Below are 6566 nucleotides of genomic sequence, written 5' to 3'. Positions count from 1 at the left end.
AAGTACCTCCTAGGAAAGACATGACGCAGGAATGAACTGGAAAATGTGGGAAGAAGATTTGGGGGGAGAGGGGGACTACCTGACCCCTGGCTTCAGCCCTTACAGCCAGGAGACCTTGGACCAGTTACAGACCCTCTCTGTGCCTTGGTTTCTTCATCTGCAAACCAGGGAAATGTCATGCTTTCCTCACAAGTCGATGGTGAAGGTTAGAATTAATAATGTATCTGAAATAATCATCCCCAAACTGTGAGGAAGGTCGATGACAGCAGTGGGCCCTCAACCTGTTTCGCATCTGAGCAACTTTAGCAAATACATTCCATGCTCCACCTCCGCCCATTGAATCAGAATCGATGCAAGTGAGGACTGTGAACTTGATTTGTACTAACCCTCCCAGCTGACTCTTCTAATGATTTCCTCCCGGGGTGGGAAACACTGAGCTGTGTAACTTTTACCAAAACGTCAAAAGTAGGACAGAGCAGAACCACAAGGACATTTCCAATCCATTCTCTAAAGCATAGGAGGAACTGTTGTTGGAGGACCCTAGAATGGAAAGGGACCTGGCATGGCTGACCCTGTTTTAACCTCATCCAGTTTATGACAGAGACACAAGCCCTTGGGGACACATGCCTGATGTACCTGACAGTCCACCTTGAAATAGTGAAAGCCCTCATTTCAAATCCTGGCTTGCTTTGAACGGAAGTTAAATTTACCCTCTTTTGCTCATTGAAGCGACCAGTCTTCCACAAGCCTCTTAACTTACAAAATTTAATCATATCTGGATTAATGCAAATTTCAACAGAGAAGTTTAAGTGAGAAAGTCTTATAAATATTCTAGCCACTAAACAAGAAACCAGAACATTAGCAAGCTCAGGACAGTTCAGCCCAATAGATCACAGGCACTGAGACATGACTGCTGACCTGAGTTACAGGGAGGTCATCTTTCCTGTCGTTTGATATCATGCCGACTCTAATGAGGTGGGAAAGCAGCAACCCATTCTCAGATATGGGTTGCTCTTGCCTCCAGACTGTGCCTGACGTCCTGACACCATAAACATTGCAGGGAGACTCTGGAAGAGCCCAGCCATCACTTCTGCTATTGGACGTGCATGGAGCTGGGTTAGTAGAACAAGGGAGTGCTCTAGAAGCAAAGCCGGTCACAGAGAGAGAAAAAGAGCAGCAGTAAACGGGACAAATGCAGGATAAAGACAAATAGGTTTCTCCTACTGTTCCAAAATGCAAAGCAATCACTTACTTGCTCTTATAAATTAGAAGTGTTTTTCATATTTCTCTCTATTTTTAATTTGGCCAAGTAAATTACTCAAGGTCCCTCTTCTTCAAGTTTTTTACCTTTTGCTTATGGACAATAATATTACCTGTAATGCTTATGATGAAAATAAGATGCCATTGTATGTGTACAGCACTTCTTAGCAAAATGCCTGGCACAATATTACTCAATGAACTATTACTGTTATTATGATTACTATAATTAGCACAGCAAAACGCTCCTCCCTGTGACTTCAAGTACGTCATGTAACTTTTGTGAGTCTTCAGTTTCGTCATTTTTAAAGTGAAGGAATTTGACAATTTTTTCTTTCTTCTATCGAAGGTCAGGTCCCACAGACACCAGAAAATAGGTTGCTTTAAAGCCTTTGATGGATCTTACACATCAATATCATTCCACAGCATAGTTGGAGGATGGCATGGGATGGGGAGAAGATAAGCTTCCAAAAGTGGTTGATCCAGACCTCCATCCTTCACTTTGACATGAATGCTCAGCCACACATGGTCACCCCAGTTGCAGCCTTAACTCAGGCAAGTCCAGCAGCTAACCTGAAGAGGCTGATGCCTCAGTGGGTCTGTGAAGTCTCAGGCTCACAAGACCCAGTTGGGATCAGATGCTGAGAAAGTGAGGAGAGGGTTCTGGGCATCGTTTTCCCTGCATGCCTCTCCTTCTCTTTGAAACCTCAGCTTCATTGTCACTGAACCCCACTGCACATGTACACTGTGGATCATCAACCATCCCTGACCCTTGACCTTGAACTGACCGTGTTCTCTTAGTGGAATACAACTACAGGTCAGTAGCATGAGGACAAGTCAGAGAGATCTATCAAGCAATGTCCCATAAAAACTGCTCTGGATCCCTGTCTGTGCAATATGTAGGTGAACTGAAGGAACATAAAAAAGTAGCGTCACATTTACAAATCTTTCCAAAAGAAATGAGCACGACATGTATTCCAGGATGTATACCTAAACTATTTTAATCATCTTGACAATTCAGAAAGAGCTCTTGTGGGACTAGAATGCCATGAGTGAGAAATATGATGTACGTTGTTTAGTGACATTAAAAGCATCCTCTTCAAGCATGGTGAACAACATTTTGATGAACAACATCCAAAAAGCAACCAAGAAATGGAGGGGGAGTTTGGGAGGTAGGGATGTTAAACTTAACTTGACTTGCTGCCCCAGTGATGGAAAAGAAGCCAACATGACACAAGGATACAGCAAACAGAATATTTAGAGTTTGGGGGCAGAACACATTTTTTTAAATGAGTTGTTCATTCACTGAGTATGATACTCTGCTGTTGTCCTCCATTTTTTAATGGATATAGAAAAAACGATAGAAGAACATCATCATGAGAGTCTAAAACTTTGACATCTTTCACTTGTGGAAAAACCTTAAGCTCTGTTTTAATTAAGGAGAAGGTTGCGTGACTTCATGACAGCACTTAAGAAAATAAAACTTGTTGGGAAACTATTTCTGCCTTGATGTTTTTGTAAACATACAAGAACGAACACTGAGAAACTGTTATGCTTAGACATGCATTGGAAAGAGATAGGTTCGTACTATCAGCACAAGGGTAGACACCTCTTGAGAGTGGCTGCTGCGGGTGGCCCCATCAGTGGTGACTTTCAGAAGAGACCAGGGGGCCTTGTGTGTCATCACGGCCTAGGCAAGTGGAAGGCAGGGGCTCCTAAGATTCCATGACAACCCCCACCTTCCAGTTCTGTTATTGCAACTCCAGACCGTTACCTGGCACGCTGGGTCCTCCCTCCGTCACTCGTGTTGGAGTGTGAGCTAGAGGCAGTGCCTTTGGCTCTGAGCTCTGGCGTCTTGAACCTTGTTTTGGGGGTTACAGACTCTCAAGTGCTGTGGGGTGTTGATCACATTGTTCCCGACAGTAAGTAAGAATTCCTGGATCATAGCCCTCAGTCCTCATTAAACCTATTTGCTTTCACTTGTTTTTAACCCATTCTGTCTTTGAGTCTCTTCTCCCCAGTCCCTGCCCTATCGCTTCTGCCCCACATCACCATGGCAGTTTCTCTTGGCCCTGTGTCTGATCTGGGGGCCGACATGACCCTCCTGGAAATCAACCAGGAGCTTCTGTCCCAGCTGTATCAAAGCAAACAGGACTTTCGAGACCTCAAAGAGAAGTTCCTTGTCTCTGAGTCCACTGCCTACATCCTGGCCAACCAGCTTCAGAAATATAGTAAGTCCTACAGGGTCATGGTCACCAGAATGATGAGTGACCACTGTGTTCCCCCTAAGAAACTAAAAACTCTGCAGACCTTTTCTTCTGTTCCCTGAGGCAAAATAAACTTCATTCTGACCACAATCCAGGAAAGGTACAAGTGGGTATTTTACCCTCAGTTTGCTGAGCATGGACAAACCGAGGCCCAAAGAGTTGAGGGACTTTTCCAGAGTGGCAGTGAGGTGTAGGGTGGGATTAGGTAAAATCCCACTGACTGATTGTCGGTGTCGCGATCCAATGTACACACCAGGATAGATGTGGAGAGGGCTGATGGCCACTCTGAGTTTATTGTAACCAGCGTTTCACTGCATCCAACTCCAGGGCTCTGCATCCTCTGTCACAACATACTGCAAATAACATTTGTTACTACGCATCCACTACATGCACACTGCATCCATGTTCTCGGACAATGCTGTCGGCAGTGCAACCACTGCAGGGACACTGCATAAAGATGAAGTCGCACTGCAGGCACACTGCATTCAGCACAGTCTCACTGCATCCACCTCCGTGGCCACTGCATCTTTCATCACAACATACGTCTCCACCTTGTGGGACACTGCATCCACTGCATGAGCACTGCTTCCACAATCAGGTAAACTGCAGGGGGCACTGCAACCACTGCAGGATCACTGCATCCAACTTCATGGGCACTGCATCCTCCATCACAACATACTGCATGCACATTGTGGGACACGTCATCCACTGCAGGGGACTCCATCCACATTCAGGGACACGGCTGTTTTCTCTTCAACCAAGGCAGCAACACTGCATCCAGCTGAAGTGGCACTGCAAGCGCACTGTAATCACTTCAGGCTCACTGCATCCACCTTCGTGGGCACTGCATCCTCCGTCACAGCATACCGCATCCACCTTGTGGGACACTACATGCACTGCATGGGCATTGCATCCACATTCAGGGAAACTTAATATGCTTAAATTCAGCGGGTCGCCACGTCTGATCTGAGGTCACGTCTCGGAGGGCGCGGCGGCGGCGGCGGCGGCCGCCGCGCGCGGGAAGCCCGCGAGCGAGGCAGGGGAGCGACGGAGAGACGAGTGCTGCGGAGGAGGAACACGGGCGCGCGAGGCCACGGCCGACGTCCGCCCGGCCTTCTGCCCTGCCCCACCCCCCCGCCACGACGGACCCCCGAAGGAGGGCGGGTGGAGAGATGCGGGCGGGCGGACGGGGGCACGAGCCGGCGGCACGAGTGAGGGGCCCCGCCGGGGAGGAGCGGGGGTGGAGCGGGACGCCGCCACGCGCACGGCGGACGCGTCGCGGCGACGCAGGGGAGGAGAGAGCGGAGGGGCCGGCGGTCGCCCCCGACCGCCGACCTTACCCGCGCGCGTCCCACTGCCTCCCGACACCAGCCCCTCCGCCACGAGCCGCCACGGCCCGTCGGGCGGCGGACGCGGCGCCCGCCCGCCCGCCCAGGGCTCAGGGCACACGGTGCGGTGCGGCCGCGACCCAGGGGAGGGTGCGCGGCGGCGGACGATGCCGCGGCGTCTCGCGGGTCACCGCCGGGACATGCGTCCCTGGGGCGCGGCCCCACGCACCCGACTCGGCCTCGGCGCGAGCCACCCCGACGGGGCGAGGCCGGGGAGGGGTCACGGTCCGGGACCCAGGCGCACCGGGGACCGGCGAGGGGCCGGCCGGATGCACCGGGACGGACCGCTGATGGGGGCGAGCGGCGACTGGACAGGCGGCCCGGACGCGGGCCCCCCGAACACGGCGGCCCCGACCGTGCGCCGCGGGCCCCGTCTCGTCCCCGCCGCGGCCACTCCGAGGCCGCGGGCGGCGCGAGGGAGCCCCCGAAGGCACCGTGGCGGCCACGGGCACCTCGGCGCGAGCTCTCGCGTCTGTCTCTCCCTCGACTCGCGGGCGGCGGCCCCCACCCCAGGACCCCGCGGCGCCGCCGCCGCCGACCCCCACGCGCCTCCGACGACCAGGCGCCGGGGCACGTGGGAGAAGGGGCGGGCGCGAGGGGCGGAGGAGGGGCACCGCGTCTGCACTTAGGGGGACGGACGGCCTGGGGCGGGCCCTGCGAGAGACTCCCAGCCGCGCACCCTGGGGCAGGCGACACCCACCCCGGGGGCGATTGATCGTCAAGCAACACTCAGACAGGCGTAGCCCCGGGAGGAACCCGGGGCTGCAAGTGCGTTCGAAGTGTCGATGATCAATGTGTCCTGCAATTCACATTAATTCTCGCAGCTACCTGCGTTCTTCATCGACACACGAGCCGAGTGATCCACCGCTAAGAGTCATACGAGTTTGAACGGCGGGGTCCCCCCGCAGGGCGGAGGAAGAGCCCGCCCCTGGCACAGCACATCCCCGGAGGGTGCCTCCGGCCGGCCAGAAAGACACAACGAGACCAGACTCCGTTAGGTCGGAAGGTTGGACGACGGGGCGTCCGGCACGGGCCCCGCGGGGCCGTGCTCGGACACCCCACAGGCGCCCGGGGGCTCCCGCCTCGCCCGAGGACGCGGGGGCGTGCACACACCCGCACGCGCACGCAACGACACAACGGCCACCGGGGACGCCCCCTCCCAACGGCCGCCGCGACGGCGGCGCGGCACGGCGCGGCGCCCCGGCGAGGCGGAGTCTGGGGGAGAAGGGCCAGGCCTCCCGACTCCCCGCGGGCCCGACCGCCCCGACCCAAGGCGGATGGGCGAGGCCCCCCAGGGGTCTTTAAACCTCCACGCCGGGACGCGCTAGGTACCTGGATGGGGCAAAGCCAAAGAAACGGACGAGGCGGAGCGGGTAGTGCCGCGCGGCCACCGCCTCGACGCCACCCGCGGCCACCCGGGGACAGACGCAGGCCTCGGCGCTGCCCGCCCGTGACCGAACCCCACCGCGCCCATGGCCCCCTCGACGCTGGGCCGGCCCCCTCGCGCCCGACGCACGCCACCAGACCCGACCCGACTTTCCCCCGGGGACCCTCCCCGCACCCGCATCCCAGGCCCCTCGCCACGGAGGGCGAGGGGCTGCGGCGGGAAGCGGGGAGCGAGCGGACAGGGCGGGGGTGGTGGGCGGATGTGGCC

At 55.6% G+C, this 6566-nt stretch overlaps 1 non-coding gene across 1 annotated transcript; it reads right to left on the bottom strand.

Moving 5' to 3' along the window:
* Window positions 1–5635: 5635 nt before the first annotated feature.
* On the bottom strand, window positions 5636–5788 carry LOC139042115 (5.8S ribosomal RNA). Its single transcript, XR_011498360.1, has one exon. It is a non-coding gene; the product is annotated as a 5.8S ribosomal RNA (ribosomal RNA).
* Window positions 5789–6566: the final 778 nt, after the last annotated feature.

The sequence above is a fragment of the Equus asinus genome, chromosome 25 (assembly GCF_041296235.1).
Source record: "Equus asinus isolate D_3611 breed Donkey chromosome 25, EquAss-T2T_v2, whole genome shotgun sequence".
NCBI lineage: Eukaryota > Metazoa > Chordata > Mammalia > Perissodactyla > Equidae > Equus > Equus asinus.
This window is presented reverse-complemented; position numbering and strand designations above follow the sequence as displayed.